Source organism: Aedes albopictus, chromosome 3 (assembly GCF_035046485.1).
Source record: "Aedes albopictus strain Foshan chromosome 3, AalbF5, whole genome shotgun sequence".
In the NCBI taxonomy this organism is placed as follows: Eukaryota; Metazoa; Arthropoda; class Insecta; order Diptera; family Culicidae; genus Aedes; species Aedes albopictus.
The window spans coordinates 52719797-52736052 of record NC_085138.1 but is presented as its reverse complement, the minus strand read 5'-3'; positions in this window follow the sequence as shown (position 1 = coordinate 52736052).

Here is a 16256-nt window from a genome sequence, read left to right as displayed (position 1 = left end):
ACTAGACTCCCCCCATAAATCTTCTCATAAATTTTTTCAGTAATAATCGCGGAAGGGGCATTCATGAATGAATTCCTTTTATGAGTTCATCAAGAATTCTTTCAAAGATTCCACCGAGAATTCTCATATAATGTATTATTTCTCAAGTATTTCTTGAGAATTTTCTTCGAGATTACCTTCAGGGACACCACCAGAAATTTCTACAGAAATTATTCTAGGATTAATCAATTCTTTTCGAAATTTTTCATTCGAGGAAAAAATCTCAGAATGACTGCAGCAAGACTTTCTCAAAAGATTCCTCAAGAATGTCATCCTGTCCATGTTTTTCTTTGGAAATTTCTACAAAAATTCTTGCAAGAATTTGTCCAAACAGTTTTCCTTAGGTCTAGGTTCAGCATATTTTTTTCAGAAGTTTCTCAAAAGATTCATTGACAAACTTTCCACGAGGTTAACTTCAGAAATACCTCTTGGGATTCTTCCAGGGTTTCTTTCGGAAATTCATTCAAGAGTTGCCTTATGTATTTCTGAAAATATTTCTAAAGGAATTTCTCCTTCAGACATTTTTTAGTAACTCTCTCAGAGTTAATTTTTAAAATTTTTGCAGGGATTTCTACAGAGCAGTTGCAGTTTTCTTCAAAATCCTTCAGAATGAAAAGGTTTCTTCAGATATCTTTCCAGAAATAACGCATTTTATTTCCTTGGAACTAATTTTTCTAGGAATCAAGGAGGTATGTTAAGGATGTTTTTTTCAATTATTCTTCCAGACATTCATCCATGTATTCCTCCAGAGATAACTTCCAAAACTGTTTCAGGGATTTTGTCTAAGAATCTCCCCAGAGAATGTTAAAAAAACTTTCTGGTAATTTTCAGAAGCATTTTAAGGGATTCCTGCAGTCAACCCTCCAGGGATGTTCTCCAGATATTCTTAAAAAAAATCTTCCAATTTATTTTATACAATTTCTGGAATAACTTCTGAAAAAAATCCTGGAGTAATATCTGAAACAATGTCGACAGGAATCTCTGCAGGAACCCCATGATGACTTAACCAAAGAAGCAATTCCTAAGGAATTCTTTGAGGTAGCATTGGAAGGATGTCCGAATAAATCTCCTTACGAATTATAAAGAAATTTTCAGATAAGTTTCTGATTTTTTTTTTAAGAATTCCCTTTTTGAAATTCTTGACGAAATGTCTAAAATTCTGAAGAAGTCTTTGGAGATATTTTTTATTTATTTATTTATTTCGTCAATCCAATGTAGACTAGTACATAGATAAGGGCCTGTCCATAAACTACGTAGACTCTTAGGGGGGGACGGGGGGGTCTGGCCAAAGTCTACGCTCCATACAAATTTCGAAAATTTTGTATGAACAAAAGTCTACGAGGGGGGAGGGGGGGGTCTGAGATGGCCGAAAAAAGTCTACGTAGTTTATGGACAGCGCCTAAGGAATCCCTGAAGGAATTTCAGAAGAAATCCGAGCAGAAATTTCTGGAAGAATCCCAGAAGGAATTTCTGAAGAATTCTTCAGTAGAATCTCTGTGGAGTCTCATGAATCTCTAGAGGAAGATCTAAAACAATCCGTAGAAATCCAAGGAGGAATTTCTGCACAACTTCTTGGATAAATGGCTGGAAAAAATCCTCGGGCAACCCTTTGTGGAATTCTGAGAAACAAATATTGAGGAGTTAAAAAAATCATGCGGACATATTTTAATGTTTTTTTTTTATGATTTCCTGGAAGTATCCCCAGAGCAATCTTTGTACAGTGAACGTATTTTCAAAGAAATAATAGATTGGCTTCTGTTTAAAACCATAGAAAAAAACACTTGACATATTTCTAAAGGAATTGCTGTAGGAATTCCTAGGAAATATTTAAGGACTGTATCGTTAATTATGAGTGCACCTTAAAATTGCTGTATTTCAAAATGTTTTATTTATTTTGTAAAATAAATTCAATTACATTGTTTACTGACCATCAGAAAAGCCCATGACATGATTGTATATTTAATTTGTCATGGATCTTGCCACCTCTCGCACTTTCTTCTTGGCGTTCTTCATAAGGTTTTGGACAACCGTTCCGACGATGGTTTTGCATACGTTGACCCAGTTTTTCTTGAATTTTGTGACGTCCTCTGCTCCTCTATCCTTTTTCCGTAGTTTCCCTTTCATCAAAGTTAACTATTTCTCAATGGGCCTTATTTACGGGCAATTTAGAGGATTCATTGCCTTTTCCACAAATTGAACATTGTTTACTTCATACCTGTCAAAGGTGTCACGCGCATAGTGGCAGGATGCCAAATCCGGCCAAAGTAATGTAGGACCTTTGTGCTTTCAGATAAGTGGCAGAATATGTTTCTGGAGACATTCCTTCCGGTATATTTCGACGTTCATGCCTGGGACGGTGAAGAAAGGTGACGATTTCATACCACATTGACAAATTGCTTGCCTAACCAACACATTTTCCCATTTTTTTTTCGCAAAAAAATTGATTTCTCCTAATTCGTATCATCCGTGCCATGCTAAACAGTGAAAATCCGTGCCCCTGGAAATACCTTGTAGTCCAATTTGACATACGGTTCATCATCCATGAATATGCACATGCAATTTTTGCTCAAAACATCGTCGTACAGCTTCCAAGCCTGAGTTTTCACAAAATCCGCCAGAATTTGACTGCGTTTTGGACATTTCTGTTTTAGATAGGTCTTCGGGGAATTACGCTCCTTGGCGCGTTGAACCATACCAACAATCGTTTCACACTTTTTTGCATAATCTCTAATGGATACCTCCTATTTTCCTTCAACGATTTTGCAAGTTTTGCTGTCCAAATTTGACTTGGACGCACCTGTTTTTTGCCGCGTCCGGGTAAGTCTTTCAGTGTGTTATGCATACCGAATCGTTTGATAGCATTTTGGACAACAAAAACCCTAACACATTCAATTTTTGCTAATTTTCTTAGCGATGATCATTTTTCCTTGCCTGGTCACAATTGATTTTCGCTTCTCCTCCGTAAACCCTCGCATTGTTCCACTTGAGGAAAAACTTTAACTTTTAATGAAGGTTATCGTTTGTTTACCAACGTTAGCAACACATAGACACAAAGCAGTTAACAAAATAAGGCATAGTCTTTTTAATACAGAGCCTCAAAGGTGTACTCATAATTAACGATACAGTCCTTATGAGTAAATTCTTAAAGTTATCCTTAGAGTATTTCTGTAGAAATACATTGAGCAATATCTGAAAAACAAAAACCTGCAGGGAACGCTGCATTTACTTTTGTGGATATCTCTGGAGGATTTTTTGCCCGAATCACTAAAAGTAGTTATGCAAGATTCTCCGGAGGGATTTCTGGAGGATTTTATGGATGAGTCCCTGAAGGAATTCCTGAACCAATCTCGGATGTCGTGTACGTGTAATTTTTGAAGGAATTTCTAGAAAATTTCCTGAAGTAACCACTGGAAGAGTCTTGTATCGACTTTTCGAACCCTCTAAGCAGAATACCCTCTTCGAATGAGTGTAATCAGTTTCGTACCTTTTCATTCCGCCCTATGTTGCTTATCCTTTGGCAGATACAGATCCAGTGGATAACTGACACTGAGGAAGATTACAAGTGGCAGTCAAAATACGCGTATCTGTCAAAGGTGTTGCAAAAATAAAAGAAATTAATTATTACAAAGTATTAACACTTCACGATACACATATAACCTTACAAATGCACAAATTAGGAACATTACAAATTGACGCAGTACAACACATAACATAAATGTGCCCTGTTATCCAGATGGATAACTCCTTCCGATCACAGGATGACGAGGTTTCATGTAAGGGTTTGTGTCCATCAGTCATCCTGGAATTGTATTTTAGTTGGCAGTTTGCCTTTTAGTTCACAGCATTTGTCGCTGTGTTCATAGCTTGGTTTTGTCTAGGAAAACTAATCCTAATCGGGCATCCCGTTTCGGGTTTCGATACTAGAGCTATATTACTTGAAGTCTGTGTCAGGGAAAGGTTTACGTCTCTAGTACTTAATCGTGGCCTGAAATGGCCTGAATGTTGGCAATCGAAATAGGATTGCACTTCATTGGCCTCTATCCTGCCAGAACCCTATAAATGTTAATTAATACTAGGGTAATATTTAAAAGTTAAAATTCAACATGTAGCACAAAGAACGCACGAATATTAGACTTTGAACACATCAAACAATTATTCTGTCTTATAATTGTAACAAATATTTATACCCGTAACACAATCCAACGTTTGAGCAAGAATTTTTCGTGAATCATTCACCGATTCACGAAAAATTCAGCTCACATATGCTTTATATCCTTCATAACAATAGTGTTAAGGCCATAACTTAACACTACGATAAAGATAAATAACTTAACCTAAACTCAAAACAAAACCAAAATGAGTTGTGCTACCCAAAAGCCACAATGCTTTCCAGAAACGTAGCGGTGAACAGGACTAACAAGTCCCCAGAAAACACCTTAACTCAAAACTAAAGATTGTTACCCGAAAGCCAAACTGCTTTCCAAATCACGTAACGAATAAATCTTCCACAAAAATAAAATGGCCTTAAAACTGTAGTTATAATCCTTCCATCTAGCTTTCATTTGTATACACGGGTTTCTTTAGTTGGACGCAACGTGGAACCTTACAAATGCAAGGGCCCCACGTTGGGCGCCATGTTACAAAAATAAAAGAAATTAATTATTACAAAGGATTAACACATCACGATACGCAGAACTTTATAAATGCACAAATAAAAGACATTACAAATAAACACAGGACAACACTAAACACAAATTTGCCCTGTTATCCAGATGGATAACATCTTCCGATCACAGGATGACGAGGTTTCATTTATTGGTTTGGGTCCACCAATCATCCTGGAATTGTATTTTACATGGCAGTTGGCCTTTTAGTTCACAGCATTTGTTGCTGTGTTCATAGCTTGGTTTTGTCTAGGAAAACTAATCCTAATTGGGCACCCCGTTTCGGGTTTCGATACTAGAGCTCTATTACTTGAAGTCTGTGTCAGGGAAAGGTTTAAGTCTCTAGTACGTAATCGCGGCCCGAAATGGCCTGAATGTTGGCAATCGAAATAGGATTGCACTTCATTGGCCTCTATCCTGCCAGAACCCTATAAATGTTAATTAATACTAGGGTAATATTTACAAGTTAAAATTCAACATGTAGCACAAAGAACGCACGAATATTAGACTTTGAACACATTAAACAATTATTCTGTCTTATAATTGTAACAAATATTTATACCCGTAACAAAGGATAAGCAACATAGGGCGGAATTAAAAGGTACGAAATTGATTACACTCATTCGAACACTGGAAGAGTTATGATGATGATGATGATGATGATGGTCCCGCCACATACCCCTACAAAGGTTTGAGCTAGACGATATATCTTTAAGATAATTATTAATTATGATCAATGAAATCAGATTTGCAAACTAAATACGGTCTGATTCTTTTTACAGATATAAACAACATTATAATTTGTCATACTATACAGCAAAAACATAAATTTCAAAATACTGCTGCTCTCAACTACAGATGTTTGCAAGCGTTACTAGTGATCATGAAAGATCAGAAAATCAAAAATATTGCGAGGATTGATAACGTTCGCGCGATGTCAAAACAGTCGGCAATATTCTCATTCTCAAGAAATTCCCGACATTCAACTAGACAACTCACTACTAATCTACAGAATCCTTCAACAGTACAAATATTCCACATAATAAATAAATACAAAAATGTCATTTATACCTGTCACCGCGCGCGAGACTCAAACTTCTGTAGACTACACAAAATAAGTTCAGTTAATAATACTACGTCAAAAAATATAAAATCCATCATCATCATCGGGGCGACCATTATAGTTTGTTCGTGCCTCCTATTACAAAAATATAAATTGTCCACACAAAATATCCGTTGGTAAACTTCGTCAAGATACAAAATCTAGTCAAAAATAAAAAGTCAACAGAGTAGCTGTTCAAAAAGCTGCTTTTACGTGTGAAATACATAGTCTCTTAAACTGTGGTAGAGTTACTGCATTCGTGATGTGGTCAGGCATTGAATTGAAAACATTTATACCTTTATAATACAAGGAATTTTGTGAAGCACCATGCAAAAAGTAGGGTGTTCGTATTTGATCCGCGTTTCTAGTGTTATAACTATGAATGTCACTTCCTCTTTCAATTCGGTCACACAAATATCTGGGTAGCATACCATTCTTTAATTTAAAAATGAACACCAACGTTAAATACACAATTCTTTGCTTCACTGACAACCACTGAAGGGCGTCCAACAAAAAAGTTGAGGAAGTGAATCTGTTACATCTTAAAATCAACCGCATTATTTTATTTTGCAAACGCTGTAGCCTTGATATTTGTGTTTCATTAGCTAAGAACAAAATGGACGGGCAGAACTCAATGTGTGGAGAAATGATTGATTTGTACAACTGTATTTTACTAGCAATAGTCAAATCGTTTTTTAATCGACATAGAATACCATACTTTTTGGCTATTTTCTTGATGACATTGTCGATGTGAGCGTCAAACTTTAGTCTGTCATCAATAATCACGCCAAGATATTTAATTTCGCGCACGCGATCAATTGTCTCACTATCAATTTCTACATAGACTTCATAGTTTACTCGATTCCGCGAAATGACCATGAATTTAGTTTTACTTATGTTCAATTTCAACTGTTTGTACTTCAACCATTTACTCAGAGAACGTAAATCTGCATTCATCTGTGAAACGGCTTCCCCTAGATCTTTGGCTGCAATGAATATAACGGTATCATCAGCAAAAAGATTGATATCGCAAAATCGTAAGACTCGCCGCATGTCATTTATATACATAATGAATAAAACGGGCCCTAATACACTCCCCTGTGGTACGCCAAGGAGGAATTTCCGACGATGCACCTATTTTGGGCATATGCTGCTATAACTAAGTATGAAATTTACCAATTGATATGATTTTTTGTATAGTGTTAGATACTGTACGTATCGCACTATTTGCCAGGTTATTAGGTATAAAATTGACTTAGTTATAGCGACAAGTGCCGAAAATAGAGGCACCTGTCTAAATGGCACAGGACCTTACTGCTGGATGCTCAGATGAGTCCATTTGAAAGTAATTATAACATTCTTTATACACACTCAGTGAATCAAAATTCAACCATCGCGCAACAATAATGACAATGCCGCAACCTGTATTTGTTGCGACAAACAAACTCATGCGACATAAGTTTGTCCCAACTTGAAAATAATGGGATTAACATCGTACACCACGAGTTCAGAGATTTTTAAGCCTTGCATTGCGATTTTCGAACGGTAACTTCGAGTCGGTAAACACTGCAACTCTGGTGAAGCTCTATCACCAAACAGTTTCGACTTTGGGTTAGCAATAATTGATTATTCACGAGTTGAAAAGTACGCAACAAATTCAGCTTCCGTTTTGTTTGCAACAAAAAGTTTCGAGACCATGTCATTATCTGTTACCAGTAGGGATAAAGAGTAATCGTCGCACCTTCTTTATTGCTTGTTTTGTGCCTCTTTTATCTGACAATTCTCTTCACTGTACACACTTTTATATTTCTATTTTTTTTTATTTTATTTATTAGTTTTATTCAATATTAATTCAATAACACATGGGTACAAATATTTTACACGAGCTGAGATATGGGTAACCTTTCAACAGCTATCTAGTTCGAGAATTGCAAGACTATCGGCGATTAGGATACAAATTCAGATAAAAAATAATCAACTAAAGGAAAAATTACGAAAAAAAACCTTTGAATTAGCTAATAGAGTTTGGGGATAGTTGGAGGAAAATATTCTATTTTTTTTAATCACTTTTCAGTTGTTCCGTTAAAGTTCAGATTATCGGCATTCATCTGAATTTCACAGAAGTTCAGCTTTACTGAGGTTCAGTAAAGGTAAGGGTTCTAGTCGAAGCTTGGTAATCTTTTGCCTGATTTTATGTATATCTAATTTTTTGATATTTTAACTGCTGAAACTGGCGTGTATGTCTAACAGAAAATGGTAACTGCAAGTAGACGAATTTCGCGCCAACTCGACCAACGGTTGGTAGCACCCTCTCAGAATCGAATAAAACTTTGCATACTTTGTTTTTCGAAATTTTTCAAGAGTAACTTTTGAAGAGGGCCTAACTTTTTTCATTGATTTTTTTAAATCGATGTAACTCAAAAATGACAAGAGCTACAAAAAAGTGTTGTATGGCGGAGTATCGTGAAATTCCATGAAGTTTTTTAGAAAAATATCAAAAAAATATAAAACTACTTTCTACACAAAAAAAAGGTTTTAAAATTAAAATCAATATTGCAAAAAACCCTATGTTTTTAAATCGATAATTTTTTTTCTGGAGAAAGGAATTTCAATTACCTACATTTTCTCCGAACAATGTTGCTGTGACATATTTAAGGAAAAAAAGTTTTTCTAACAAAAACTTTTTTTTGTGTCTACATTGCGTGAATATGGGTCGCGACCCATAGTTTGAGAAACGCTGCCCTATGTAGCTTCACTGACTGACGCAACACACTTTTAGGCAGTGCCAGCGAGTTGTTCTACCTTGGATGTCTGGCCGTAAAGCTTGAAGTATTTTTTGGCAAAGTACGTTTAATTGGTAAACTGAGAGATAAGTTTGTGATGTCTGTTGCTCTACATACGTTCTTCTTCTACATACATTCTTAAGTTGATTCCGAGCGTTTCCAATTGTTGTTGCATTTCTTATTCGATACAGTATGTGTCTTCGCTGATAAAATACTTAACGTAATTTGTCTTGGTATCAGAAAATAGTAATTAGTTCGCTTCCGCATAATAATACGAAGACATTATATGGGTCAGTAAGCGCTGTTGTAATTGAAACCCAAAGAAATGATCAAAGAACAGCAAATGAATAACAGATCAGAAAACATCCACCCTTTAGCGCCTTGAAGGTTGAAAACAAAATACTTTCAGTATTAATTCTAACAACTCAGCACAAAAAAAAACCTGAAACACTTCGTCATCAACAAATTGCAAATCGGACTTCCCCCCATTTAAGAAGATAAGTCAAATGAGAAGTGTTTGCAAAGTTCAGCTCTCGGTGCAGATTTGCAATTTGTATCCCGGGGAAAATGAGAAAATCGCATGCTCTGCATAACAGCAACAACGACTAGCAGGCTGAACCCCGGCGTGTGTTCGAACAGCAGCTCGAAGATTGCACTCCGTCCGTGCCTTCCGACTTCCCGGGCCAGCCTCCTCGACGAACACCCAAAGTAGGTAGTGACGGGATTAAAACTTTGGTTGGACTCTGCCTGCCGAATGAATATTGTTTGCAAATGCAGCGCAATCCTCCCTTTTCTGCGCTACATTCTACTATCCGGGATGACTGGCTGGGAGCTCTGCGCTCATCGTGCTCAGTTATCCTTTATTTCCATCCGTACACTATAGCATAGGTCTTCCTGGGTATACTGTTGCAAAGCCGCCTTAGAAAAGAGCTGATTCTTTTTGCCGCCGGCAGAAATTGAGTACACGCTGAATGGAAGAGTGAATTGAAAAAGTTTTGTAACTTGTTTAAATTTGTGCCATCGAGTGGGAAGAAAAGTAGCAAATGGAAGTAAAAAAGCAACCGTGGCGGTTGGAATAGTGCGATTGGTTTGTCAACATAAAACTATACTTACTGACGGCTCGATTCCGGATCTGGTTAAGTTTTTTTTGTGTTGGAGCTCAACTCTCCAGGAGAATGATCTTTGATGGATGAGTACGGCTGGAAAATGATGATTCCGGAAAGCTGGCTTTTTCAATCTCAAGTAAATCAAAACGTATAGTTTGCTACACAATGAATATTGTAATTGATCTGGCAGCAACTATACATTCTAAAGGATTGTCAATTTTAAAGTTCAACTGAATAAATATACAAGTATGGGTAATTTATTGAACGGATAATTTCGAGTGTATACTGTAAGCAGCAACATAGCATGGAAGTGCGAAAAAAGAACGTCGACGATAGGAAAATTGAAAAAGGCAGTACCTATACCTACATAGATTTCTCTTCTGACGAAGTCAATCGAATGGACCTGCAACGATGAAAGTCACCTTTCACTCGTTCGTTCGACCATCCATCCATCCATCCCGATTGCAATAGATTTGAAAGCAAGAATTTGATTGAACTCGGTTTCCCGTGCCAAATGGCACATCATCGATACAGGGCATTCGACTTAAAGTTGCAAAACACGCGGTTTCAGAGGAAAGTTATTCATTTTTTTTGCCAAGGCTGGAGCTTGACGTTGTTGCTATATCTAAGTACGAAATACGTGCTAAACTATATTGAGGTTCGTTGCCCAACAGTTGCACAACTGCAGACGAGAGAGAAAAAAAAACCGGGACGAACAAGTTTCAAGAATACTTCAATCTACACTGTCATGAACCGACGAAACTGACGAGTTCAGTTGGTATGTTTTTTCCCTGAGGCTTCCACTTTGTTGCTAGATTTCAATCAGTGCAATTATGGTTATTGCTTGCACCTTGCATTTGTGAGCGAAAAACATTAGTTTATTTTTCTAACCGACGATGACGGGCTTGGTGGCCTAACGGCTAGCGCTGCTGATTCGTTCTGGGTTCAATCCATGACTTTTCCATTTCATCTTATTTGTATCATTCTATCTACCTTGTTTCTCTTCTCTACACATACAATACTTGTTCATAGCTATCGCTAGAACTAGAAACGGATTGAAAGCTCCTTCCAGCTTGACAGTACAGTATACAGTAGTCAATCTCTTAAGTTTATTATACCTCAAAATCTATTACCCGTTAACTGTGCCGTGTTATCTTCAGAAATCTAATCATTCAACTGTCTAAGGTTATCACCTTACGAGTACCAAACGGCACGTACGCACCAACGTAAACCTCTGCTAAGACCAAGCCCACTCGTGGGCTTAACACTACACACGCAGCAGCACGTCGTTAAGGATTTTTAATTTCGTTATCCACCTATTTTCGCACCGGTCGTTCGTTTCCATGTGAGTAAAATAATGATCGGTCGCCTTTCCGCACCGGTGGTCTCTATTCTATCCGTACCATCGGTTTTTTGCACTTCCGTAAATCATCGCAATATTTTGTTTATTTCTATGGTGTTATTGCAAATCTTATTCAGTATAATAATCTGTGCTCATATTTTGAAAGAAGGGGTTTTGGATAAGACTGAAAACTGTTAGTAAAAATTGAACTCAAATAAATAATTCCCTTGGAGATTTGTACAAGTTTTTTTTGTGTTTCAAGATATCATTTTCTCAATAATGTATGATTGTATTTTATCCCGGAATTCAAGCAATCTTTTTTAAATTATATGTTTGTTGCTTACTGTATGGAGTAATTCTCGCTGAGACCGTCCCACTATTTACACCATGTCTTCAAAAATGTTTGAGGTGGCGATTTTCTGAAAGTCCTTGCCAATAAAGAAAGAAAAATGCATTTGGTTACTCAAATTGATGGACCCCCCGTTAGTTAAAGCCATAACCATTTTTACGGACCCCTCGATTTTGGTCAATTGTTGGCTCATTTAAACCGTTATAACTTAAAAGTTTCTCCAAGAACCACCTCAAAACGAAATGTTGTTTAAAAGAGGAATGATAGAGCTACTTTTTGCAGATATAAAAAGTTAGGTCGGCCATATTGTTTTCGGCGCCGCCATCTTGAGTTTATTTACAAAAACTTTTTTTTCACCATGTTGGCAACCACCGATTTTAAAATTTTTTGCACCAATTGAGAGCTGGGGCATTTAAACAAAACACATCAAAAATTTAAAGATGTATGTTTTTCTTTTCAAAAGTTATCTGCAGTTTTGTAAATCATATCACGTTTTCTCCATACATTTCCATGCGCACCTTCAACGACACGCAACAACATCAGAGCAGGCGTAAAGCATGCACACACAAACACACCTGCAGCAAAATTTAGGAAAATTGGAGGTTCGTTCCCGTTTTTAACTATTTATCTTTGATGCGGGCATTGTTTTTAAAACTTTTATAGTGTTTTGAAAAGCTGAAACTTTCAGCTATTTATTAGTGGGTTCAGAGTTTCAATTAGTGTTCGTAAACACTGTGAAATAACGCTGCATTTATATAAACAGCCGGCGCCTGGTCCAGTGCGCAAAAGTGACATGATTTACAAAACTGCAGATAACTTTTGAAAGGAAAAACATACATCTCTAAATTTTTGATATGTTGTGTATAAATGCCACAGCTCTCAATTGATGTAATAATTTTGAAAATCGGTGGTTGCCAACATGGTGAAAAAAAAAGTTTTTGTAAATAAAATCAAGATGGCGGCTGAAATCAATATGGCCGACCCAACTTTTTTATCATTCCTCTTTTAAACAACATTTCGTTTTGAGGTGGTTCTTGGAGAAACTTTTGAGTTATAACGGTTTTAATGAGCCAACAATTGACCAAAATCGAGGGGTCCGTAAAAATGGTTATGGCTTTAACTAACGGGGGGTCCATCAATTTGAGTAACCAAATGCATTTTTCTTTCTTTATTGGCAAGGACTTTCAGAAAATCGCCACCTCAAACATTTTTGAAGACAAGGTGTAAATAGTGGGACGGTCTCAGCGAGAGTTACCCATATATAAGAATGTGTATAATAGAGCTATGAATAAAAAATGTGTAATATTGGAAAAATCTCCCCTATTGTTGGGTTGTTTTTATAGATCTAAATAATGTCGAACCTCCTATTTTGTATGATCGGTGTTATTCACATGGGGTTGTCGCAGATTTTTTTCTGCTTTCCCCTATTGTTTCTACAAGGGTGAAGTTACTCATTTCGCACACTTTCTTCCTAATGTCTCGTTTATTTATTTAATTTGTATTTTCAAATTTATATTTAATAAACCACCCACTGACGACCACTTTTTTTTTTAAAAAAAGCAATCAAACCAAAACTTCTTTGCCTTTTTCGGAATATACACACGAAAAAGGGACCCGAGGCACAGCTCTTTCAAAACGGGGGATCTCAGCCCGGAAAGTGGAGAAAGTAAACCTTGTGGTCACTTATTACCATCAAATGGTATCTTTTCGGGTTAGAAAATACGCACATCTTCTTACCGGAATCTGCGACGGATGACGATAATTTTGAAACTTGTCGGAACGAACTTCGCGAGTTATTGATTTGGACATTTTTCTAAATGTTCGAAACCAAACTTTACTTGCAGCGTAGAAACCCCGGCTCAATCATGTACGTGTTAAAATAGCAAAACTCACTGAATCGCTTTACATTTCAAATATAAGTTTCGAAACGATCGGCCGAATCAAAAACTAAAAGTGCGATTATGAACAATCGTAACTATTTTAAGAGAAAATCAATACATTTTCGATACACGGTCAGAAAATTCACTCATTTTGGAGCTAAAGTGGGACAACTCAAAAATGAGTAAATTTTATTTCTAGCGATTACGCTGGCCCAAGTGCGAAAATCTCATCAGTTTAAGTTGTATAATATTCTTGCTGATGTGAAGAATATTATACGGCTTAAATTGTTTGGATTTTTGCACTTGAGCCAGCGCTATCGCTGGAAATGCAATTTACTCATTTTTTGAGCTGTTCCAGTTTAGCTCAGTTTTGTGTGAATCTTACTCATTTTAGAGTAACTTTTTCTTAGCGTGTATGCATGATCCTAAAATTGGCGAAGAAGGGAAAACTTTATTCAAAACATACTTAAGCAAAGCTTGTCAATTTAAACCTTTTATTTTTCTGCGTTTGTATTGTCACTCTATCACAATTGTATGTCAGACAATTTGTTGTGTTATTCGTGTAACGATCTATTATATTATTTGGTTGAAAATTTCAAAGCAAGTAAAAATAAAAATTTTGAATATTTGATGCAAATTAAAATAAATTTCTACCTATACAAAACAAGAAAATCATTCTCTAGAAACTATATACCGGGCAACAAATCCATACTCATGTTCTTTCGTCTCCTCTTTACGCTACCCAGAGAGCTAAACGCGAGAGAGCGCACGAGCCTACGGATAGAGACCGTACTTTGCGTGTCTCTATATTCTAAGCCCTGCTACGAACCGTACGTAAACTTTTCGCTTTCGAGCCCTACTTAGCAGCGACCGGTGCGGTTCGTTTCTTTGATCGGGGCTCTACTTACCGTTAAAACGCTTGATTGAGCCCATGAGTGGGCTTGGTCTAAGTAGTTATTCCCTAAACGTCTCCGATAACTTGCGCTGACGCAAGAACTTGCGCAGATGCGATCTGCCGTGGGAGAATTGTTTAGTAATCAATGACCTGCACTCTGTAGAAGATCTCACACACATTGTAGATGACTGTTAATCTCCATCAATTATCTTATTGGTTCATTATATGAATGTATCTGATTTGGCGCAACTGAAGTTGCAACCAGTCATCGAAGACCTTTTAATTTACTCACTGAGTAATCAGCTATTCAGATAAAAAGATTTTTATGACTATTATTTATTACTCTCAGCGTGAGAATATGATTTTTTAAACGTACCAACCTTTACGAATTTCTTGCGCTCTTTTGAACATTATAAATAACCTTTATAAGTTATCCAATTTTTGACGGGTGGCCCAACAAATGCAAGGGAAGATTCAAATATTACGTCCATCATTTTTTGGGATTTCTAGACCCCCCCCCGCCCTCCCCCCTCTGTCACGCATTTTTCCTATACCTAATACACGTAGTGTCACACTTTTGTAGACCCCCCCTTCCCCCAAATGTTGGACGTAATTTTTGAACGTTCCCTAAGACAAATCGTCATTTTAATTTTCAAAATAATATATGAAAAAGTCACCTTTATGATTCCTTAAAAAAATGAATGCATAATACTGAAATTGTTGATTTCGCCTTCCTAACACTTGAAAGAATGATACTTGTAAAAAAGCTTCATTTTTAAATAAGTATCAAAATATTGCCAATTTTTACCATTTTTTTGAAATCTTCTAGGACAATTTTTAAATTTATTCAATGTCGAACATCCCCCCCTTTAAAAATCCCAAACTATTGAAAAAGCGAAAAATAAAACATTTCAATATTTAAAATGTTTTCAATCAACATTTTATCAAAAGTTGAATAACATGTTTTCAGTAGTGGAAATCTGGGTACTGCGAATAGGAACGGTTTCATTTTTCAAGCTAGCTAACGCACACCAACACACTTTGACGCTGGGTGGGAAAACACCAAAGTATATAAATATGTACCAAGGTAAGAGATTCCCGTAAATGTCAAAAATGAGACTCACCAACACATCTGCGTTAGTTATGAAAAGTTGGTGTTTTTACACTAAAATGTCATTATTTCAGCAAAGTTTGTGAAGTTTTGTTAGTTTGGATGTTTCTAAATGCTGAAAAAATATGTTTAGAATCAATTGAAAAAAAATTGTTACCGATTTTCAAATGGCGATATTTTCTGTTTTATTGCATGGAGGTCACATTTAATCCAGTCAGATGCAATTAAATAATAGCTTCTAAGATGGGAGTGCTTAATTTCTTAAGAAAGTTTGCTAAATAGTGATGTGCCCATACAAATCAGCGCAAACTTCATAACTATTTTTTGCTCTTTTCCTTTTCTCACTAATCCGTGAATATTAGCGGGAATCTCTTACCTTGGTATTTAGATACTTTGGGAAAACACGAGCGCACGAGCGTTTGATTTTCATGCCACCACCATCCTCGGCGCAATTGTCAAACGCGCCGTCGCAACGCTGTTTGAATGATCGATGATGATTGACTCCAATATTGTTCTCCTGTTCAAAGTTTATTTATATTCAATTTGAGGTGGAAATTTCAGTTTGTCTTGAACAATAATTTGAACCAATTCGACAAATTGTGAAGCAAAATAAATTGCTTGGTGAAGTACAATGGAGTGTTGTGCGGTGATCTAGCTGCATAGGACGGTGTTGCAGTGGCCTTGTTATTCTTGATTTGTTGCGACATCGGAGGAGTGGATGCCGAGAATGGTCCTTTGACGGAGAGGTAGCGGCTGGTGACCGTATCGAGTACGGTTGTCGGCATCCAGGAGCTGGTAGCTGCATCGAGCGCAGCTGTCGGCATCCCCACAACGTTGGATAGTGACCGTGGCGTGCACGGTTGTCAACATCATGTGGACGGTGACTCTGGGTAAGTCGTCGGTGCTGCTAATCCAGGTAAGTGCAACGAACCTACCTCCAGAGAACTTGAGTACCCAACAGTTTCTGCTAAATTGCATTCAATTA